Source organism: Tamandua tetradactyla, chromosome 11, assembly GCF_023851605.1.
Source record: "Tamandua tetradactyla isolate mTamTet1 chromosome 11, mTamTet1.pri, whole genome shotgun sequence".
Lineage (NCBI taxonomy): Eukaryota > Metazoa > Chordata > Mammalia > Pilosa > Myrmecophagidae > Tamandua > Tamandua tetradactyla.
In genome coordinates, this window is record NC_135337.1 from 29,987,551 (window position 1) to 30,011,106 (window position 23,556).

Below are 23,556 nucleotides of genomic sequence, written 5' to 3' on the forward strand. Positions count from 1 at the left end.
GAGACGTTTTAGTAGCAGCAACTACGGAGGCTCCTCTACCTCATTCCATTGTATGGAAATGCCATAATTTATTTCAAAACAGTCCCAAGTTGGCAGACATTTTTTCCAGTTATTTCCTCTTACACACAATGTTGCAATGCAACCTCTTTGTGCATGCATAGGAAAGGAATTTTTTAAAAAAATCTGCATCTCCTAAGAAAAAGCCCTCCTTCATTCTTTCAGATTGGGAGAGGAAATGCCCTGTGGCATGAAGCAATCACATAGCAAACCCCCTGGACCTCACGTTACTGACTCACCAGACACTGAGGGCTAGACAGCTGGAGGCTGAGCCATCAGCAGCGCCTGGCTCTACTAGGTGTTCGGAAGCCAGGAGCACCGGCCCCAGCTCTGAGGCTTTGCAACTGAAAGTGGATGGTTACCCCTGGGCCAGGGGTCGCTGATGGGACCCTGAATATACAGTGCTTCAGCCTGTGACAGTTAAAGCATCAGCACCAAAAGATTCACCTGCCCACCATCATTAGGTAAGTCTGCTGGCTTTAAAAGATCCTGGGGTTGCGAGAGGTTTAAACTTAGTTAGATTTATCTGGATACAGAATTGCTCAATTAGTGTTATGTTTAAAGTTGAGATTATACAGTGCAAATAAGGCCAAGCAGGTCTCAGTGCAATTCCCATGCTGAGTGGGTAACCGTGGTGAGTGGGTAACCAGAAAAAGCTTTTATTTAACTTGTTCTTTTATTATTTTTTATTACTATTATTTTAATGTGGTTTATGATGTATCCATTCAAGATCCTCTATGTCAGCAAGACTTTTTTCTTTCCTGCTGTGAAGGACTTTATGTGAGGCATCGCTTGCCAGATTTTGGAATTTCCTGGCAAGGAAGAGAAGCAGTTTGAGTAATTTAGATACAAATACATTTCATTTCAACAAAGCTTTTCAGGTGTCATTGAAGATGTGTGAGAAACTGGAGAGTAAGCTATAGAATAATAATACTTAAAAAAATAAGTATGCTCCAGTTAGCGGCTTTAGTGAAGTGCTTGCAATCTGATCTCCTGAATGGGATAACTTCAGGTAGTCACTTTGCCAAAGAGAGATTTCTTAGATCATAGGGAAAGAGTTTGGGAGATTGCCCGCTTTCTTAGTCCAGGCTGCATGTGCTGTCCTTCTGGCTTGGACAATAAGTAGCAGGACTCAGCAAAATGCAGAAAATTTGGTTTGTTCCTCCTGTAAAAAAAAAAAAACTGCTCATGTTACCTGTTGTTTGAAAAGTAGATAAAAACTTACCTAGTTTCTCCCTGAACAGTTCTGGCATCGTACTTTATTGCTCCTAATTCCCTTTGTGAAATTTTGCCAATCAACATTTATTAGAAGATAAAGTATATGCTTATACTGAAGAGACAAATAATGTTTTTGCTCATCTATTAACTCTAATGCTTTAATATGGCATTTGGCTTAAAAATAGAGAAGGATATTGTGAAAGTTGTGCACTGGTGGCACTTGAGGTAAGGGATTCCAGTGAGGAATGAGGTAGCAGGCTGTGGGGAAAAGGTGGTTTCTTGGGAAAAGGTGGATTTGGAGTCCCTATGAGTTCCACAGAAGACATGCAGGATGAGCTGGTTTGGAGTAGAGGGCTAGTTTGTTTTAAAAAAAAAAAAATTATCAAGGAAAGTTAGAAAAATAGGAAAGAGCTGAGGGAGGTGTGAAGTGTGCGGAATGGGCTGATTTAGGATACACTGGTCAAGCTGGGGGGCAGGACTGTGGACTAGTTCACTGCTCATTCCCATAATCAAGGGAAAAGCTGGTCAGAAACCCTCAGTGAGCAGGGTCCAGTCACCGTGTTTCTTATGGAAAGAAATTTTGACCAGAGACTGAGTAGATTAAGTCCCACAGACAATTCTGCTTTTCTAGGGATTCATCTGGGGAGGCTGTTTGTCACCCTCTGCTACCTATAGGGTTGTCCCATTTCCTTACATGCCCATCCTCTCTCTCCCAACAGCTTTTAGTTCAGTTCCATACAGAAGCTTTTGTTGAGTATTCATTAGCTTGTAAGAAATTTTTTTACCCTCAGAATTTTCTCAGCCTTCTGGTAATTTCTAGTGTTTCAGTAATTGGGTTTAAACAACTGTGATCTTCGGCTGCCTGAAAAAACATAATGTCATCCCTATGGATTGTTGATTCAAACTCAGGGATCATTTTAGTCAGTAGGAGGAAATACTGGGAAGAGGTATATGGCACTCCCTCCCTGCCTTCGGGGTCTGTAAGCTAAAGCTAAGACTTGTTCTACTTAATCTTAGTCAGTCATGAATCTAGTTTCTCTAACAGATCAATTTCCTTTAGAGGCAGAATAACAGGGTGCCTAGTCTAGGAGTCAGGAAACCAGTATTCAGTGTTGGCTCCACCACCGATCACTCATGTGCCCTTCAGCAGATCTTTCGATTTTTTCCTTTAAGAAAAAATGATGCACAAAGATAGCATCAATAGTCTACAAGGAAGGGCTGAAACTAACAAAACTGAATTTTAATGAGAGGCACAGAAAGATGATTGGAATGAGCTAATATTGTCCCTAACATTGCTCCTGAGCTGAATGTGAAACAAGGTTTTTCGCCTCATATATCCTGAGGCTACCAGGGTAGCTCACGGTTGCTGGGCAGTATTAGGGAGAAGCTCAGCTTCCAGAATAAGGAAAGGTAGTCTTGCTGGCTCTGGCCATGGCATCTTCGGCCTCCTTTCTCACAACTATCTCCAGTCCTCTTTCCAACTGCATCTAGAGTGATTTTTGCTAAAATCCAAATTTGATTGAGTTGCTCTCCTGCTTAAAAGCTTTCATCGGCCCCTTGTTGTCTCAGAATAGTCTCCTACAAGCAGGGGCCTTCATGATCTGGCCCCTGCTTACCTCTCTAGGTAACTCAACCTCCATTGCCCAATAGCCTGACTCGAGTAGTTCTAAATGACTGAGAGTTCCCGGAGTTGGTCCTTCTCTCTCCTTTGAAATGTAGTTTGCAGTATCCCCTCTTCCTTTGCCCCCACACCCTCTACCTTTCCGTTTCTTCACCCTTTGAGATCCCCAAACCCCCTGGACTTGCCCCTGTCATAGCCTTCCTCATACCATATTGCGATTGCTTGAGAGTCCCCTTCCCTCCATCCCAAGACAGTGGTTTGTCCAGGCATTCTCAGCATCTTCTGTCTGCCTGATGGGCACTAAGTAAATATCTGTAGAATAACTGGAGGTTTAAACATATCAAGGGGGACAAATCCAAGCCCATTCAGAGAAGGTCAATAAGGATGGCGAAGGCTATGGAAATAAGATTGAATGACAAATAGATGAAGAAGTTGAGACAATTTAGCCCTGAAGAGAGAGCATTAGGAGCAGCATAAGCACTTAACTTCATGTCAAGGGCTGCCATGAAGAAGTGGAATAAGATTAACTCTTGCCTCTCCAGAGGGCAGAATTAGGATTTCTGGTGGGAGGAAGATGAATATGGTACAATATAAGGAGCAGCTTTGGAGCACACTGTAAGTGCTATATTTTGGCACCACTTGGGGAGGAAGGGTGCAGTTCCGAGAAGGAATGGCTTCCTGGTGACCTAAAGAGCAGCTGTTCCTGAGGAGCCCCAGCACCATCTTAGGGGTGTGGTCAGAAGGAGTTTTGAGTTAGGTGAAATACTGGACTGGATGAACGTTGAACATTGAAAGTCTTGCAGAACATGGATTCTAAGGAGGTCTGCAAGGGCCTTATAGCTCTAAAAGTCTGATGTTCTCTCATCTAGGCCACAATACCACAAAATTTAACAAATTAAACAGACAATCTAAATTCAGGCTTTTCTTCCTTAGCAACGTTAGGGTATTTTACCTTTTCCAAATCTACCCGTGATGACTGGCCCACTTAGATGTTCCACTGGACTAGGAAATAGGGACCCAGAGAGGTTGTTTAACTTGCCTTAGTTTTTTTTTGAAAAATAATGTATATACAAAAAAGCAATCAATTTCAAAGCATATCACGACTATTAGTTATAGAACAGATTTCAGAGTTTGGTATGGGTTACAATTCCACAATTTTAGGTTTTTATTGGAGACTAAAAGAAATATCAATACAATGATTCCACAATAATACTTATTTGTTAAACCCGGCCTTCTCTGTGTAACTCTACCTTCACCTTTTATCTTTATCCCACTGTTTAGGGGTATTTGGGCTATGCCCATTTTAACTTTTGCATGTTGGAAGGGGCTGTCGACAATATAAGATAGGGGATGGAACTAGTTGATGTTCTGGAGATGGTGGCCCCTCTGCATTCCAGAACTTATCTGGTTCTGGGACCCAACTGGAAATTGTAGGTTTCTGGAAAATTACCCTAGTGCAGAATCTTTTGTAGAATCTTATATAATGCCCTACATGTTCTTTAGGATTGGCTAGAATGGTTTTGGTTGGGGTTTGAACCTGCCTTAGTTTTTGCAACCAATAAAAAGAGGCATAATCTTAATAGGAAACAAAATTCTCAATTACTAGGCATTAAAGCAGGTGACTTTTCCTGATCCCTTGTAATTGCATGTACCAAGTTGCCCTATGAAGTTTCATAGGTGGATTTGTCATTTTGTCTTGTTTTTTTTTTACCATTTTGCCTTCATTCCACATATAAAGATCAAGAGCATACCATGACGGAGTGGCTCTGGGGATGGGCTTGAGAATTAAATTGCCTATATGACCTCACTTAATCTTTCTGTGACTGACTCGGTTTCCACATCTACAAAATGGAGATATTAGCCTCATAGGGTGTTGTTAAGAGTAAATCATATAGGCTGAGCCCCCAGTCTTGGGGTTTGTTCATATGAAACTTAACTTCACAAAGGATAGGTCAAGCCTACTTAAAATTAGGCCTAAGAGTCACCCCCAAAAGAACCTCCTTTGTTGCTCAGATGTGGCCTTTCTCTCCAGCCAACATAACAAGCAAACTCACCACCCTCCCCCTATCTACATGGGACATGACTCCCAGGGGTGTGGACCTTCCTGGCAATGTGGTACAGAAATCCTAGAATGAGCTGAGCCTCTGCATCAAGGGATCGAGAAAACCTTCTCGACCAAAGGGGAGAAGAGTGAAATGAGACAAAGTGTCAATGGCTGAGAGATTCCAAACAGAGTCCAGAGATTACCCGGGAGATTATTCTTACGCATTAAGTAGATATCACCTTGTTATTCAAGATGTAATGGAGAGGCTGGAGGGAACTGCCTGAAAATGTAGAGCTGTTCCAGTAGCCATGTTTCTTGATGATGATTGTATAATGATATAGCTTTCACAGTGTGACTGTGTGATTGTGAAAATCTTGTGTCTGTTGCTCCTTTTATCTACCTTGTCAACAGATGAGTAGAACATATGGAATAAAAATAAATAATAGGGGGAACAAATGTTAAAATAGATTTAGTTTGAAATGCTAGTGATCAATGAAAGCGAGGGGTAAGGGTTATGGTATGTATATATTTTTTTATTCTGTTTTCATTTTATTTCTTTTTCTGAATAGATGCAAGTGTTCCAAGAAATGATCATGATGATGAATATTCAACTATGTGATGATATTGTGAATTACTGATTTTGTATGTAGAATGGAATGATCAAAATCGGAATGTTTGTGTTTATTTGGTGGTTTTTTTGGTATTAAAAAAATAAAATAATTTTATTTTAATAATGAAAACATAGTACATAAATATATCAAGTGCTAAATGAACATTAGCTAGTATTTTTAGTATAGGAAGAGGACAGGACTTGGAAGTAAAGAGAATTGATTTTGCATTCCAGTGCTGTGTAGTATAGTAGTCTTCAGATAATTTTTTGCAGAGCTTCAGAAGTCCCACAGAGTTTCTACCCTGGGCTGAATGTAAGACATGTGAGTTGACAGGTTAGGTCTCCAAGACTCCCTACCCTCCCACAATACAACCATTGGCTTAGAAGAACTGAAATGGGGGTGTGTGCACCCAGATATGGCTATCATGCTGCTGTCTGTGGTCCTGAAACACGATTTGTCTTTAGGACCTAGTTGATACTCTAGAAAATGGAGGTGGGGGTAGGGGTTGCACCCCACATCCCAATGTCCTTCCTCCCTCTCCCATAATTCTTTATTTATGGCCATTTCTACCACCAACTGAAGTTTGGATAAATTGTTGATAACCCTTTTGAATCATTAGTTTATTGTCTCTGAAGATGTTCACAGGTATGTTTCCAGGTTAAATGTCATCCCATATATGTTATGCTTCCCCAGGTCAGAAACACAGTCAGAAAGGAACAACATAATAGCAACCAAAATATCTTTGGTTGTGAGTTCTCTGCTAGTACAACCACCAGAATCTAAAGCCCATTGGAGGCACAGTCTAGTTTCTGCCTGACTGAGTCCCAGGAGAGTCACAGTTTCAGCCACATCTTTTGGTGCCCATGTTGCTGAGACAGGGTAGAACTCTCTCCCACCAATGTCACAGCTCTTCTAGCAGATCCTCAGAGGGTTCTCTTGCTGTTTCAACTTAGAATCTTCTCACCAAGGACTTTGGATTGACTTCCAGTGGAGTCTGGGCCAAGGGACAATTAAGACACACACACACCCCCATATGATTTTGCTTAAAAGCCTTTCTCCTTTCTTTTTCATAAGTGTGTGTAATCTATCATAGTCCTGGAACAAAGTCTAGTCTCCACCAGTGCAGAGATGGGGAGCGTACGGCCTTTGTCCATGTTCTTTGTATCAGAGTTTTATGTAAAAATACCTGCAGCCCAGCTATATTCCCCCAAACTCTCATCAGACAGCTCTCCTGGAGACCTGTGAGGTGGGCAGAGCCATGAGGGTAGCCTGCCAGTGGGACTCCCTGAGGGACCCTAGTCCAGAGGTATAAAAGTACTTCAGGTTTTCTGCACTTGCAGAATTCTCCAAACCTGACAGAGTGTTATTACAAGAAAGGTATTATAAGAATTTCCTTTTCATAGGTTCACAAAACAGAAAAAAAATTAATGTTGATTTGGCCCATTTCTCTAGCCAGGGTTGAGCTCAAACAATAATTGTTTAAAGTTAAAAAAAAAAAAAAAAAAACAACTACAGCAAGAAAAGAGTACCTCCCAGAATTTTCAATTCTAACTCCCCTCCCCCTCTTATAGGTCAGAGGCTATTTTTCTAATGGCCACATTAATTCCCTGCAATTTGAGCCCTTTACCTATTGTTCTGTCTTCAAAAGGAATCAGGGGGAAGCTCCTTGCCTTGTGTTAACTCTCTCTGTGAGTCTTATCCACCACCAGTCTCCTTCTCCCCAACACAAACACTCTCATACATACCTATACATGACTTTAGTACTAAACTGTAATCACTTGTGCCTACCTTGGCTCTTAGAAGTCTAAAGGGAGCCCTGTGTGTGCAATACCATAAGCATATTTTCCCCTAGAGATGCTTATGCAGCAATTCACACATTCTCCTTGTTCTGCCTTTTGATTAGGTCAGGGAGTTACAAGCTAATGGTATGGGTGTGCTTGCCAGCTGTGCTTTTTGGGAAGTTATATGGCCTGCCGCGCATTCTTTCTCCTCCCTCGGTATTAGGGTATTGTAGAGCCAAGTTTCTTTGCTTGGCTTGGAAGAGTGTGCACTGACCTTACCCCACAGAACCTGGGACACTTCAGGTCCCTTCTGAGCCAGCGTTGAAAGGCCCTTGGGAACCAATGTGGCCACATTCCAATCTCAAGTCTTGCAGCCTGCTGTCTTTGAGCAGGGAAAGAGAGGACAGCCTTTGAACTAGAAGGGATTGTTTGAGGAGGGCCTTTGAGCTAAAAAGGATTGTTTACACCTGTTATTGTTCAGATCCTTATGGCAGGATCAGGTTTGAGGAGTCAGTGTTCACTGGGGACCAGAAGAGGAATTTTATGGCTTGAGGGAAACTTGTATCTCTCCCAGGAAAGGCCCCATCCCAGAGGCTGCCAGATACCTTATCCCCATGAAATGAGAGGCCCTGAGGAATCCTTCTGGCCTTCCTTCCTCCCAGGCTGTCCTATCTCTGCTTCCCCACCACTTGGCTGAAATCAAATATCTCATCACTGCTGACTTTTTTTCCCCCACCGGCAGGTGAAACAATTTACTATTTTATTAAAAACAGTAGTAGTATATTCCATTCCAGGACCATGCACCCCCCCAAAAAAAAAATTTTAAAAGCAGTAGTACAGACACCCTATACTTTCTAGAAAATTATTATATTGACCCTCTTAAGGAAAAAAGTACCCCACTGTATGGTTTCTATTAGGTTGCTTGGAAAAAAAACTCATATCCGGACTGATTCCTAAACATACCATACTACCGCTCTGCATTTTTTGGTTCAGAGTAAAGATTGTTGTCCTTCAGGTATGTGTTCTTGCATTGTTACATATTTGATAATACGCCTATAGATTGGTTTATCACCTAATCTTCCATGGACCATCTGCCTTTTCTGCAGTTTCATCAGAAAGGTTGAATAGGCTGTTCCTTTCTCTGTGGTCTTTCCTCAAGACCTTCCAGGAATGGAAATACATCATCATCATCATAGATCATCAACTCCAAGGCTTTACCAACAATTTTAATGGATACATTCATGTAGGTAGGTTCTGCTTTACAGGAAGTATCTCTCTCTTAAGGCATGCAGACCATGCTTAACTGATTCATACAAATTGTACTCCATAAACTCAGACATATATCTCTCCAAGTAAGTATGAGCTGATTGAGAATGATCTCCAATGGACATAGCTCTGCAGTCAAAATGTCCACCTGGCAGACGGACAGGTTTGGAAGATGTGAAGACACATGTCATCAATACCAGCAGTGAGCAACCCACACCATATGGTCTCTGGCCATATCTGTTGTGTTGGTTGCTTCTGATTAGAAATACAAGATGAGACACAGGAAGGGGTCTATCAAATACAAATCTGGAAACCAGACACTCCTGGAACATCAAATTACATAACAGTCTAGATCAGCAATAAGCCCTGCAGCTGAGGTACCAACACAACTGTCAACATGGATAATTTATTTTTGATGCAAGCTGTGACTGTGCCTTCTTCCATGAGAACAGCACTGCATGGGTTTTTTATTTCAGACCAACTGTGGCTGAATCTTGTTTAATACTTCCACTGAATATTCAATTTGATGAATCCTGCCCTGAGAGCTCCAAACAGTGACATACTGATTGCCGAAGATGGTTCCAGTGCTTTTGGCACCGGCCTGGCTGTAGCCTTCTACAAAGTTGTGGATCAAGGCGCCAGCTGCTGACTGTTAAATTTATGCTTTTTTTCTCTACACAGTCCCATCTCATCTTTTTTATGTGTTCTCCCTCTGGGTGAACACATCACACTTTCTGCCCTGATTTTGACTTCTCTGCTTTCCCAAGGTTCAGAATAACCCCTTCTTTAAATGAGTTAGTGATGGTGTTTCTTCTGGCTATATTGGTTTGCTAAGGCTGGCAGAATGTGATATACCAGAAATGGAATGGCTTTTATAAAGGGAATTTATTATGTTACAAGCTTATAGTTCTGAGGCCAGAAAAATGTATAAACTAAAGTGTCGAGGAAAAGATACCTTGGCTCAAGAAAGGGTGATCTGGAAAGGCATGTGGCTGGCATCTGCTGGTCCTTGTTCCTGCTTCCATTGCTTCCAGCTTCTGATGCCAGCGGTTTTCTCTCTGAGCATCTGTGGGCCTTCACTTGGCTCCTTCAGGACATAACTCTGGATTCTGGCTTGCTCTGCATCTCATGGGAAGGCACATGGCCACATCTGCTGGGCCCTGCATCTCCAAACATCTAGGTCCTTCGCATCTGTTCTCTCTGATGGCACTCCAAGAATCTCCAAATATCTGCCTTTCTGTTGACTCTGAAACACCAGTTCTCCTAGCTTCCGAGCTGCTTCCAAAATGTTTCCTCTTTTAAAGGACTCCAGTAAACTAACCAAGACTCACCTTGAATGGGCAGAGCCACATCTCCATCTAATCAAAAGGTCACACCCACAATTGGGTCTCATGTTGACTCTGTCAGCCCTGAAGTAACAGCACATTCCACCATCTGGACCCCCCAAAAGTCCTATTCCTTCTATATTCAAAATACATTCATTCCATCACAACATCACAAAGCCTTAAACCATTTCAGTAACACTACAAATATAATACAAAGTCAAAACCAGTACAAAATTGCATCAAAGTCAGTTACAGGTGTATTCTCAGGCAAAAAAAATTCTCCTCTGGCTTTTGACCTGTGAAACTCAGAATAAATTATCTGCTGCCAGTATACAAAGGAGGGATGGTCATTGGATGCGTGTTGCCATTGCCATAGGAAGAAATCGAAAGGTAAACAGAAGTTACCAGACCCAACAGTTGCCAAAACCTGCAGAGCAAACTCCCATTGAGTTTCAAAGTCTGAGGGTTATTTATCCTCAGGGCTTTAGAAAGCAGCAGTCCCACCCTTTCCAAGGGCCTACACAGTGGCCCTGTTCTCTCTCCAAATGCTGGGGTGAATTGCAAGACTGGGGTGCATTAAGGGTACCGCTTTTTTCTTTGCTTCACCCTCTCTAAGCTTCAAAGCAGCACCTGGATCTCTGCCATCTCCAGGGCACATGCTCAACCCCTCGAGAAAATGGGATGGCAGCCAGCTCCCCCCAATCCCTGGTTTGTGTACTTCATCCTCTCCAAGACCTGGGGCACCAAAACTCTTCTTGAGCGTTAAGGCAGAAGGCCCACCCTCTGCCTTTAATGCAAACTTGCCTTCTCCAAGTGAATGGGTGGGTCCACTCTCTTAGCCCGAGGTTTCTTGACTTCAGACCTTAGCTTCCATGATTCTGCCTGCGAAGTAATTTTTCCTTTAATTTGTCCTTTTTCTGTCCCTTTTAGGCCAGACTGGCAGTGATTCCATTTATACAAATCCTGCAACACTCTTGTCAGTTTTATATATAGTATGCAGGGATTATAACCATCAGACAATAGGACTTTCCACAAATCCTTTCTGGATAACTCCATTTCCAATCATGGCTTTTCCTGAAATGGCTGCCTGCTTCCATTTTTGCTTAAATCCTCATGTGGAGCTCTATTCACTGGGATCTCATTTTTTAGAAGCGCAGAATTTTCAAGACCATTAGTTTCTGTTTTCTTTGTACCTAAGAGTTCAGTTCTCAACTTATCTTTTTCCTCTCACATTTTCCTATAAGCTGTAAGGAGCAACCAGACTGTATTTTCCACATTTGAAAATTTCTTCCACTAAATATCCACAGGTTCCTCACTCTCAAATTTTGCCTTCCATCCACAAAGAGTGACTTACTTCCAGTTTGCAATGAAATGTTCATTGTTTCTGTCTAAACGCTAATCAGAAGTATCCTTAGAGTCCAAATTTCTACCAACCGCCTCTTCAAAGTCCTCTAGGCCTTCTCTGTCAAGCTCCTTAGAACTCACAGAATCTTCCCCTTGTCCATTTAAAATGCTGTTACAACATGCTTGGTATTTGCAAACCTCAGCAGCACCCTATTTCTCTGGGACTAAATCTGTACTGGTTTATAAAAGCTTCCAGAATGTAATACACCAGAAGTGGAATGGCCCTTTATTTTTTGAGGAATAATATCTTTATTGGGCTCAGACTAGGAGTCCATGGGCCTTGAGGACCTCTGTGTATTTGCCAATTTTCTTCTCTACATTCTTCTCAGCCTATTTTTGCAGCCTCATGAACTGCTTCTTCTTCCACTGGGGGATCTTGGCCTTCTCCTTCCTCTTCTCCTCTAGGGTGGCTGTCACTGCTTGATACTTCCTGCCAACCTCATGAGCCGGGCATCCCAGGTAGGCAGACTTTTGGGTGAGCTTCAGATGCACAACCTTGAGGGCAACAGAAACCACTGTCCATTTTTTCTTGTCTTAGGGGGTGGGGTCCCATCGAATACCTTGAGGTGGTCCAGGGTAGCCTGGCCCTGCTTGGTCTTGTGGGGCAGCATGCCTTGCACCATCCACCAAAAGATGTGGCTGGGGGCCCAGAAGTGGTAGGGACTGTGGGAGGGATTGGTGTTCATGTGCTTGTGAAGGAAGGCCAGGTACTTCAACTTATTGCTGTACAAATTGCCAGAAATGTTGATGCCCTCTGTTCTAGTTTGCTAGCTGCTGGGATGCAACACCAGAGATGGATTGGCTTTTAATAAAAGGGGATTTATTTCATTAGTTCTTCAGAGGAAAGGCAAATAACTTTCAACTGAGGTTCTTTCTTATGTGGGAAGGCACAGGGTGATCTCTGCTGGCCTTCTCTCCAGGCATCTGGGTTCCAACAACTTTCCCTGGTGTGATTCCTTTCTGCATCTCCAAAGGCCTGGGCTGAGCTGTGAGTGCTGAGATGAGGTATGCTGAATTGCTTGGGCTGTGCTACATTGAGCTCTCTCATTTAAGCACCAGCCAATTAAATCAAACATCAGTCATTGCAGCAGGCACACCTCCTAGCCAACTGCAAATGTAATCAGCAATAGATGAGGTTCACATGCCATTGGCTGATGTCCCACAGCCACAGAACTAGGTGCCTTCACCTGGTCAAGTTGGCAACTGAATCTAACTACCACACCCTCACAGCACACAACCACCATCTTCTATCCCAGTAATATCTGCTTGGCCACAGTGGCCACCAGGTGACCCAGGAGATGCCTCAGTCATTGAACACCAGGATCTGACCCTCCATCATCTTCAGCAGTTGCCTGGGAAAAAAGCGGAGTGGCTTTTATAAAGGGAATTTATTATGTTACAAGTTTACAGTTCTAACCAGAAAAATGTCTAAACTGAATCATCCAGGAAAAGATACCTTAGCTCAAGAAAGGCCAATCTGGGAAGGCATGTGGCTGGCATCTGCAGGTCCTTGTTCCTAGTTCATTGCTTCCAGCTTCTGATACCAGTGGTTTCCTCGCTAAGCCTGTACTTAGCTCCTGCAGTAAAAACTCTGGGTTCTGGCTTGCTTAGCACCATGGGGAGGCACATGGTGATGTCTGCTGAGCTCTGCCCATGTCTAGGCATCTGCTCTCTCAGTCAGCACTCCAAGCATCTCCAATCATCTATGTCTCTGTCAGCTCTGAAGCAGCTGTTCTCCAAGCATCTGAATCTGAGGTTTCTCCAAAATGTTTCCCCTTTTAAAGGACTCTAGCAAACGAATCAAGACGTACCTTGAATGTGTGGAGTTACATCTCCGTCTCATCAAGAGGCCACACCCACAACTGGACCCCATCTCTGTGGAGATAATCTAATCAAAAGTGTTTCCACCCTATGATACTAAATGAGGACAAAAGAACTTGGCTTTTTGGGGTACACAACAGTTTCAAACTGGCACACTGGCATTCTTCCATTGCCTCTCCATTTTACCCATATGGTTGTGTAGGTTTCCACACCTCACTTTCAGCTCAGACTCATCAGAGTGCAATTTTTATTTCTTCACTTAACAGGCCACTTCTCATCCTTTGGCATGGGATCCACTTATTGTTTCCTCCCATTTCACATCTGCTTTTTTGGCTATTGTGCTCAGCCCACACTAACCTGCTCAGTTTTTTTGGCAAGCCTTAGCCAGCTTCTCTCTTTGGTATTTGACTTCCTCAGCGGGGCTTCTCTCTGCAAATGGGGTCATTAGTCTTTGCTCTGGCTCTAATACTACTCTGATACTACAGCCTTTCAAGTAGCTCCTTGCTTGCTTGCCAGCTGATCCGAGCACATCTTGCTGATTTTCACTGAGTGATCCTCGGCAATGCCTCAGGGGCACCAGCCCTGCAGAGGGCTTTAGAGGCCTAGACTGAGGCAGAGCCCAAGTGAAGGGACTCAGAACTCCTTGGTGAATGGTGTTATTCACACCTACAAGTATACATTTTAGTAACCCCATCTAATTTCAGAAGATCTGCCCAGTCGAAAAGGTGTCTTGGACAAATCAAACCTAAGATGGATTTTTTGTTTCGTTTAATAAAGAAGTAATACATTTGCATGATTCAAAAACCAAGAAGTATAAAATCTTGCACAGCAAAAACAGTCTTTTTCCCGTGCTTTCCCTCTCCTGCTCAGTACCCACCCTGTGTGAGTAGCTACTGTTCTTAGTCTCTTGTGTTTGAGATGGATCTAGATACTCTTTTACCAGATTCAAAATCAGCACACTGCTTCAAACTAGTCCATCTAATGGAAATTAGTCCATCTTTCATTCTATCACATGTCCACTGTGTCCCCTCCGTGTGGCTATATAGTGTCCTAAGATTTTTCTATTTCTGTTAGTCTCTACAACATAGCTTTTGTTGTACTATGAGTTTTTGTTTTTAAATCTGTCTTGAAGTTTGAAGCAGATTCCATTACTTGGGAGCTTAGTGAAGCAGCTCTAGTTAATTGGATAAGCACTAGATAAATTCCCTGGAAACTTCCAATAGTAAGACTTGAAAAGATCCCCCAGCACAATGCTTTATCATGCAAGATTATGACTGATACCATAAAAAAAGAGGAGCCTCTGTGGTTATCTGAATATGAAAAGAACTCCAAGAAGGAGAAAAAAGTCAGGAGTAAAGTTTGGGCAAGCAAAGTGTCCTGCCTCAGTGGGACTTGCTCTGGACAGAGGTCAGCTGACCAAGCAGCAGAAGTGACCAGCATTCTCATAGTCAGACAAAATTCATCTGGGCAGATGAACTTCTAGAGAGTTCAGGCCACCCATTTCCTGGGCCTTCTCACCTCTCACGCTGGTAGGCACCCAGTCCTCCCTGGCACCTTCTCTGAGAATACCCAGGGCAGTCACACACACTCTTAGTGTCACCCCGATACATCTGTCCCAAATCTTTGCTTCTCTAAATTGGTTTTCTTCACTGATTTGTGTGATTCTGAGTTAGTGTGGAAAGGCTCCCCAGTGCTATTTGAAGCCTTGACCACAGAGCCAGAGCCTCTCCTAATAAACTTACTCTGTATTTGCAGGGACCCACCCCACTGTTAACTGTCTGACATTCTGCCATACATATCTCTGCAAACTGACCCAATATTTGAAGATGATAATGGCAATAATAACAACGGCCCCTAGGTATGACAAGATTCAGAATGACCACGCTCAGGGATGGTCTGCCTGTGTTCTCAGTGGGATGCGTTATATTCAGTTGTGAGCCTGTGAAAACTGGCCATTCTTAAATGGTGTATGTGGTTATGCAGTAATACCCTATCAAATATTTAATTAACAAGAAGGTGTCACTACCAAGCCACTCCCCAGTGGGAGTAGGTTATTACACCAGAGACACAATGCACCAAAGGGAAAGCAAGGACTTGCCTTGAATAAACCATCTAGTCTTTAATTAGGGGTTTTGAGGAAGACACAGGGTCCTGGCCACTGAGCTGCGCCTCATCTCTAGCCCCTTTCCCTAGGATTAGCTCATGACTGATGTTAGGGAGATTCTCCAGCTTCTGAGTAGGGGATGTCAGTCCTGAGGTAGGGTACTGCCTGGGTTAAGGATGAGTTCTTCCTCCTTGATCAGGAGATGAGAACAGGCTATTGTGCTACAAATTGGTGGGCACACTCACCTGAGACTGTGGGCAGGGCCTTGGTTATTCTGACCTAGAGGATTCCTTGGGCCAGGGATAAAGGGGGCATCTCATTTAGTCTCAGTCTGCTGACACTAAATCAGGGACATAGTCAGAGCCCATAGGCGAGGTGGAGACCAGAATGGAAAAGGGGAAGAATCTGATTGTCACCCAAACTAAAGGACTTAAGTGCAGATATCAAAGCCAAGGTGAGAATCAAGGAGTTTGAAAGCTGAGGAGAGAGGAGTGGGAGTGGCAGGCTCAGTATATCAGGGAGCAGAGATTCCCAGCAGTGACATGAGGATGGACTGGCAGGGAGGCATCCAGGAAGAAGGCTATTGCAGCAATTCAGTAGGAAAGGGGTGACGTCCTGAATTGAAACTGGACTCTGGAACTGGAGATGTGGAAAAGATAGACGCTATAGACTTGGTGACTAGGGATATGCCTGTTTTAGTTTGTTAAGCTGCTGGAACACAATATACCAGAAACAGGAACAGCTTTTTTTTTTTTTTAAACATGGGCAGGCACCAGGAATTTAACCCAGGTCTCTGGCATGACAGGCGAGAACTCTGCCACTGAGCCATTGTTGCCTGCCTGGAATAGCTTTTTAAAAGGGAATTTAATAGGTTGCAAATGTATAGTTCTAATGCCAAGAAAACATCCAAACTAAGGCACCCAGAGAAAGATAACCTTAATTCAAGAAAGGCTGATGGGTCTGGAACACCTCTGTCAGCTGGCAAGTCAGGTGGCTGGCATCTGTTGCTCCCTTGCTCCTGGGCTCTTTTGGAGGTCCCTCACTTTGCCTCTCCAGGGCTGGCTTCCAGCTCTTGGCTTCCCTTGGCTCTCTCCAGGTTCTGGCTTGCTTAACATCTCATGGGAAAGCACATGGTGATGTCTGCTGAGCTTCAGATATCTCCAAACAGCCATGTCTCTATCAGTTCTATTCTGAGTTCCCTCCAAAATATTTCCTCTTTTAAAGGACTCCAGTAAACTAAACAAGACCCAGTTTGAATGGGTGGAGTCACATCTCTATCTAATCAAAAGGTCATACCCACAATTGGGCACGCTACAATTCTGTGGAGATAATCTAATCAAATGATTCCACCCTACAACACTGAATCAGAATTAGAAGAAAAGGCTGCCCCACAAGATTGGATCAGTATTAAAACATGGCTTTTCTCAATAGGCTGAACCCTCAATCTTGGAGTTTGTTCGTATGAAACTTATCACTGCAAATGATAGGCTAAGCCACTTAAAATTAGACCTAAGAGTCACCTCCAGAGAACCTCTTTTGTTGTTTAGATGTGGCCTCTCTCTCTCAGCCAACACCACAAGCAAACTCACTGCCCTCCCTCTCTCTATGTGGGACATGACTCCCAGGGGTGTAAACCTTTCTGGCAACATGGGACAGAAATCCTAGAATGAGCTGGGACTCAGCATCAAGGGATTGAGAAAACCTTCTTGACCAAAAGGGGGAAGAGAGAAATGAGACAAAATAAAGTGTCAATGGCTGAGAGATTCCAAACAGAGTTGAGAGGTTATCCTGGAGGTTATTCTTATGCATTATATGGATATCACCTTTTTAAGATATATTGGAGAGGCTGGAGGGAAGTGCCTCAAAATGTAGAGCTGTGTTCCAGTAGCCATGTTTCTTGAAGATGATTGTATAATGATATAGCTTTCACAGCGTGACTGTGTGATTGTGAAAACCTTGTGTCCGATGCTCCTTTTATCTACTGTATGGGCAGATGAGTAAAACATATAGATTAGAAATAAATAAATAATAGGGGGAACTAATGTTAAAATTTAAAAAAAGGAAAAATTAAAGAGTAATTGTGAAATGAAAAAAAAACATGGCTTTTTGGGGGTACATAATAGATTCAAACTGGCATAGTGTCCAACACCTGGGATGGAATTAGGGAGAAAAAGGGAGATGACACCCATATTTCTGGTTTGGCTGACTGGGTCAGTGAGATTGGGGCCTGTGGATAGAGCATCAAAGCAGCTGAGAGCTGCTAACCAGGAGGAGCCTGTGGGATATCAGAGGAGGGGGTGAGTAAAATGTTGGGTGTAAGCAGAGAGGGCCTGAGACATTTATGTTTAGGAATCATTATCTCATGTGGGTGGTGGAAGTCATGAGAGGGATGGGCCCCTGGAACTGTGGGTGGATTGAGAAGGGGAAAGGCTGTGAATAGACCCCAGAGATGTCCGTAGATGAGATGTCAGGACCTCTCTGGACGGGACTCATTTGCGGCAGCAGTGAGGCTCTGAGGCTTGGGCATTAGCAGTGGGCTGGGAGTTCTGGGTGGAGGATGGCAGAGGCTGTGGAAAGTAAATCCTGCAATGGCTAGCAGGGGACAGTGGCTCCTTTAGGGGAGGGGCAGTGGACTTTCTGTGGAGCTTTCCAGATTCATGAATGAACCATGGGTTAGTGATCAGGGGAATGGGCAATCTAATGTCCTCTGTCCTTGATGAACAAAACCATGGTGAGTAGTGGAGATGGGAGGAGCCAGCAGCATGCTGGAACCAGCTCCTACCAGCTCGCAAGAGCTGATTGTGATATCTCTTCCCAACTCACCGTTTAATGACATCATATTCGTAGCTTGAAATCAGCCCCAGAGGGAGTAGTTGGACAGCATGGAAATTGGCAAATCCTACAAATCATTTTCTGGAGAGGCAATTGTCAAGCATTTACCAGCACATGTAGAGTAAAGGGCACACGTAGGGCAGTAAAAAAGGAGGAGTTTAGAGAGGTGGGCAGGAGCCAGAAAATGAAAGTCCTTAGACTTCATTCTGAGATCTGTGGAGACCCTTTGAGAAGCAGTATAATTAGTGCATTGTTTGAGAGTTCGGACTTTGAAGCCTTGCTGCCTGGGTTCAAAGACTGGCTCTGCCACTTACTAGCTGTGTGACCCTGGGCAGGTTATTTGACCTCTCTGGGCTTCAGTTTCCTCTATTATAAAGTGGGAATAATACCTGCTTCATAGGTTATTGTAAGACTTAAACAACTTCTATATGTAAAGCACTTAGCACAGGGAATGGCACACAGTAAAAACTCAAAAAGTGTTAGCTATTGTTCAAGAGTTTAGACAGGCAGTGTCCTGATTGTATTTATTTTTTGGAATAAACACTGCAATGTGGAGAATGTGAGAAAGGGGCAGGACAAAAGGCAGGAAGACCGGGAAAGGAATGGTATTTAGGCAAGAGATGGTAGTAGCTTGAACTAAGGTGAGAAAAGAAAATAGATTTGGGGGATCTTAAGACGGTAGAAAGAAGAGAAGTAGGAGATGAATTGGAGGTGTTGCAGAAGGGAGAAAGAGAAGAAGGAAAAATTAGAGCCATCAGGGTTGAGCAGGAAAGGCTTTGAGGAAAAGGTAGAGCCTAGGCTGGGTCTGGAATGGGCATATCAGCAAGAAGAGGGAGGAGGACCTTATCAGTAGAGCAGAGGTGTGGAAGAGAGTAGGGTTTTTCAGAGAGCATTGAGGGTGGGGGCTACAGGAATGGTAAATCAGAAGTTTGGCCTGGCAGTGATGGGCTGCAGCTGTGAGGGGTGTCGTTTCTGTTAAAATGGCAAGTTCATTACATAAACCTATCTGTGGCCTGGGGCTGCCCGTGCCTGGCTCTGGGTCTCAGCGGTACTGCTGTCAGCACACATCTTCCTGCCATCCATCCTGACTTGTCTGGGTCCACTGCAGCCGCTGCAGATGCATGCAAGTTCTCAGCCTGCAGGATGGCTCAGAGTTACCACCCCCAATTTTGTGGTTTGCAGGACAGGGTGCCTTGCAATTTTTTTCTGCTATGTCTGTGGATGACAGATTAAGCAGAGCTAAGAACAGTGATCCTCCAGGGGTCTATTAGCATGAGTTGATGTGTATGGGGGCTTTTGCTTTTTTGGCAAAGATTGAAGAAAGCCCTCTTGCTTGTCAACTTGTATACCAGAGAAGTGAGAAAAGGACAATGAGGTGGTAGAACGGAGCTTCCCTCTGCCTGCCGTCTTGAGCTGTTTTGAGCCACTACAGAAGAGAGTTTGAAGGTAAAAGTTAACCTGTTTGCAGGAGGGACTTTATGAGACTTAGAGCACAAGTCCTGCTCCTGGGAGGCCAAGGTGACAAAGCGGGACACAGAGCTGGGGAGAACCATGCTCCCAACAGTTATATGAAGCCTGAGTCTGGATGCCAGTGTTCTCATGGTGAACCCTGACAGAGCTGTATGGTTCCAATGTCATCTGACGGTTCTCCAGAATAACAGAACCAACAGGATATATATATATATATATCATATATATGCTATCATATATATGATATATGATAACTATGATACATTTTAAGGAACTAGCCATGTGATTGTGGGTCTGCAAGCATGAAATCTGTGGGGCTCAGTTGATATTGCAGTCTTGAATCTGAAATCCTGGCTGGCAAGGTGGAAATTCAGATAGGACTTGACACTACAATCTTGAGGCAGGATTTCTTCTTTTCCAGAAACCCCCAATGTTTTGCTCTTAAGGCCTATAACTAATTGGATGAGGCCTATCCGTATTGTCAAGGGTCATCTCCTTAACTTAAAGTCAACTGATTGTAGATGCTAACCACATCTACAAAATACCTTCCCAGCAATATTTAGACTAGTGTTTGACCAAGCAATTGGACACCATAGCCTAAACAAATTGACAGATAAAATTAACTATCAAGAAGGGGTATCAGAAGGAAACAGTGGGGCAGAGGGCAAAGCAGTAGCTGCCACAGCCACGCCAGGACCTGTTTGGCGGTGTGGGACCTCGGCTCCCCCTGCCCCCACTCAGGCTGCTCCCAGGCCTCCTCTTATGGGAAAGTCCAGAGGACATGTCTTCTTCTGAGAAACCTTGGACTGCACATTTTGGTTTAATATCTGGTTTGGACAACATACAGAGACATTTCCAGTCATGACTAATTTATCTTCCTTTTGACTACTTGCAGAAAAAGAACCTTTGCTAACACAGCATCACACTAACCTGGACAAACCAACAAGATCTCACTCCCTATTCAAGATTCCATGTACTTATGTGTTCAACTAAACTGACCATGCAAGTTAAATTAGATTCAGACCAAGAAGTAGCAGGCAAACTTGCCCAGGAACGAGCTGAAATAGTTGCTGACTATGACAGAGGACGAAAAGGTGCAGAGATTGAGCCTTGGGAAGTAGCTGATTACCTTGTTTACAAAGTCACAGATAGATTTGGCTTTTTACATGAAGAAGTGCTCCCATATCATAATGCAGTTATGGAACGACAAAAACACCTCGAAACTGAAAGAACTACAAAGTGGCTAAAAATGCTGAAAGGATGGGAAAGTGTAACACTGAAAAGTTTCATAGGAGAATTTACAAAGGAATCCCACTCCAACTCAGAAGGGAAGTCTAGGCTTTACTTCTTGAGATCCCTAAAATGAAAGAAGAAACGAGAGACCTTTGTAATAAATTAAAGCACAGAGCATGGGGTTGTTCACCTGATATCAGACAAATTGACCTTGATGTCAACCGCACATTTAGGGACCATGTTATGTTTAGAGAGAGATATAGAGTTAAGCAACAGTCCTTATTCCATGTTCTTGCTGCATATTCTATTTATAAATATGGAAGTTGGATGCTGTCAGGGAATGAGCCAGATCACAGCTTTACTCCTTATTAATCTGAATGAAAAAGATGCCTTCTGGGCCCTTGTCAAACTGTTCTCAGGCCCCAAACATGCCATGCATGGCTTTTTAGTCCTAGGTTTTCCTAAACTCTTGAGGTTTCAAGAACACCATGAAAAAATACTGAATAAATTTCTGTCCAAGCTTAAGCATCACTTGGATCGTCAAGAAATCTATACAAGTTTTTACACAATGAAATGGTTTTTTCAATGTTTCCTCGACCGTATTCCATTTACACTAAACCTAAGAATATGGGATATCTACATCCATGAAGGAGAACGAATTCTTACTGCTGTGTCTTATACGATCTTAAAATTGCACAAAAAACATCTAATGAAATTGTCTATGGAAGAACTTGTGGAATTTCTTCAGGACACACTGGCAAAGAATTTTTTCTTCGAAGATGACTTTGTAATAAAGCAACTTCAACTTTCTATGGCAGAACTAAAGCAAACAAAGTTACACCTCCCAGAACCTGGTAAAGAGAATGAATATCCAGGTAGCGTCCACCTGAAAGGCAGTCTGCTGGCATTCAGCACCTGAGCAATGGACAAAGTGTTGGCAGGACAAGTCCCTACCCAGGCAGCAAGAGAGAAAGTGGCCCCTCCCCTTACCAGAAGCAAGAGCACTCCCCTCACCATCAGAATAGATTTGGCACCGCAGAAAAAGTGAGGCAGCTGAGACAGAAATCAGGGGATGAGGATATTAATAAGCTTAAGGGTGAGGTCAACTTTCAAAGGAAATTTCCATCAGTGCCACAAGACAATTCCAAGAAATATAATAATGCAGCTGCTAACCACAATAGCAATGCTACCTCAAATATCAGAAAGAAATTTGTGCCTAAATGGAATAAACCTTCAGATAATTCAGCTATTGAAAAAACTGTGAAATATGCTGTTGAAAGCAAAAGTAGACCAGTGAACCCCACAGTTAAAATCATTATTCCAAGTTTAGCTGATCCTCGAGTATCAAATGTAAGGCAAAAGATGAAAGTTCTGGATGCAGATGAAGGGAAGCAGGGCTCCAATGCCTCGCAGTATGATAATGTCCCTGGGGCTGAAAGTGAACATGGCATGCCATGTTGAAGAGGCACTTGAAGGGCTTACTTGCAGAGCCCAAGGAACATGGGGCACACTATTAGTCCAAGAAAACAGGTGGAGCTGGGTACTGGTCCATCAAAAGTATCAAACCATTTTACTTTTAAGACTCAGCCTCCAGATTACCCCAGATACCCCTCTCGGTTAGAGGAGGAAGATCCTGGAACGGTACCCCCACCCTCCTACAGTGACCCCCCCACCCCTTACCATGAGAACTCCCAGAAGCATGGCCCGGCAACTAACAGCAGCTTCGTGCTGCCACACTCCAGTCGAGGCTTACAGCCGAGTCCTTCTTGGAGACTGTTTGGTTCTGCTGTGTCAATAAACACATCTCCGGAGAAATCCTGCAGCTGCCCAGCACCTCTTATACTACCTTCCAATCGAATAGAAGTTTTCCTGTTGACGTTGGTGCTGGGACCAACTCAGGGTTGCCAAAGAATGGAAAATTTGTCCTTCCTCCAGTGAATTATATGCCAGATAACAGAAAATGGTCCGAAGTTAGTTACACATACAAACCTGAGGTGCATAGGCAATCCTGATATCAAGATGGTACCTGTAGCCACTTAAGCAACTTACCAAAATATCCACCCTTTCAACCCGTGACCTTTCAGGACCATAACCTCCCGGCAGTTTCAGTGGATAGTCCAGTGTGGTGTAGAATATTGCCAGATTTAGAAGATGCCAGTTCATCTCAGTATCAATATTCAGGCCCCTCACCTCCAGCTTATCATTGCAGAAATCCTGATGCACTTTCCATTCGAGAGTCAGCCTTGCTCTGAGAATTTGTCTATACTTGCTAGAGACAAGAGAAGAAAAAACAAGTAACTCCTACATTGCTATGCTTGTAATTGCCAAAGCAGTATTTTATGATTGTAAACAACTTGTGCAATTCTAATGTACATTAATAATAAGAATATATGGACATATTTTCATTCCATGTAGATGCTGCTTAAGATGAGCTTTTTAAATGAACCTGTTAGAAAGAATTTAACTTGGAAACATAGCAATAGCATTTAGGGATGCACACACAATAACAGTTCATTTCTCAGTTTCATGTAGAGCTTTTGCAAAACCTGAACATTTTTATTCTATTGGCCCCTTCTATTTTGAGTAATGTTACAAAACACTGAAAATTTGTCTGTGTAGAATAGATATTTTTAAGGCTATATGCAGTGTATGTGTCCTTCAATAGATAACTGTAGGCTGCTACATTTACGTTTGAACACAGAACTAAAGAAATGTTTAAATTTTAAACAACTACTTTTAATCTATATTTATGCCATAACTTGTTATTCT

At 43.1% G+C, this 23,556-nt stretch overlaps 3 pseudogenes; 1 reads left to right on the forward strand and 2 right to left on the reverse strand.

The window, feature by feature from the left end:
• Nucleotides 1–8,400: 8,400 nt before the first annotated feature.
• On the reverse strand, nucleotides 8,401–10,581 carry LOC143649100 (proteasome subunit alpha type-1 pseudogene; annotated as a pseudogene).
• A 1,004-nt stretch (nucleotides 10,582–11,585) lies between these two features.
• On the reverse strand, nucleotides 11,586–12,666 carry LOC143649448 (large ribosomal subunit protein uL13-like; annotated as a pseudogene).
• Nucleotides 12,667–20,397: 7,731 nt separating this feature from the next.
• LOC143649449 (USP6 N-terminal-like protein pseudogene) lies at nucleotides 20,398–23,086 on the forward strand (annotated as a pseudogene).
• Nucleotides 23,087–23,556: the final 470 nt, after the last annotated feature.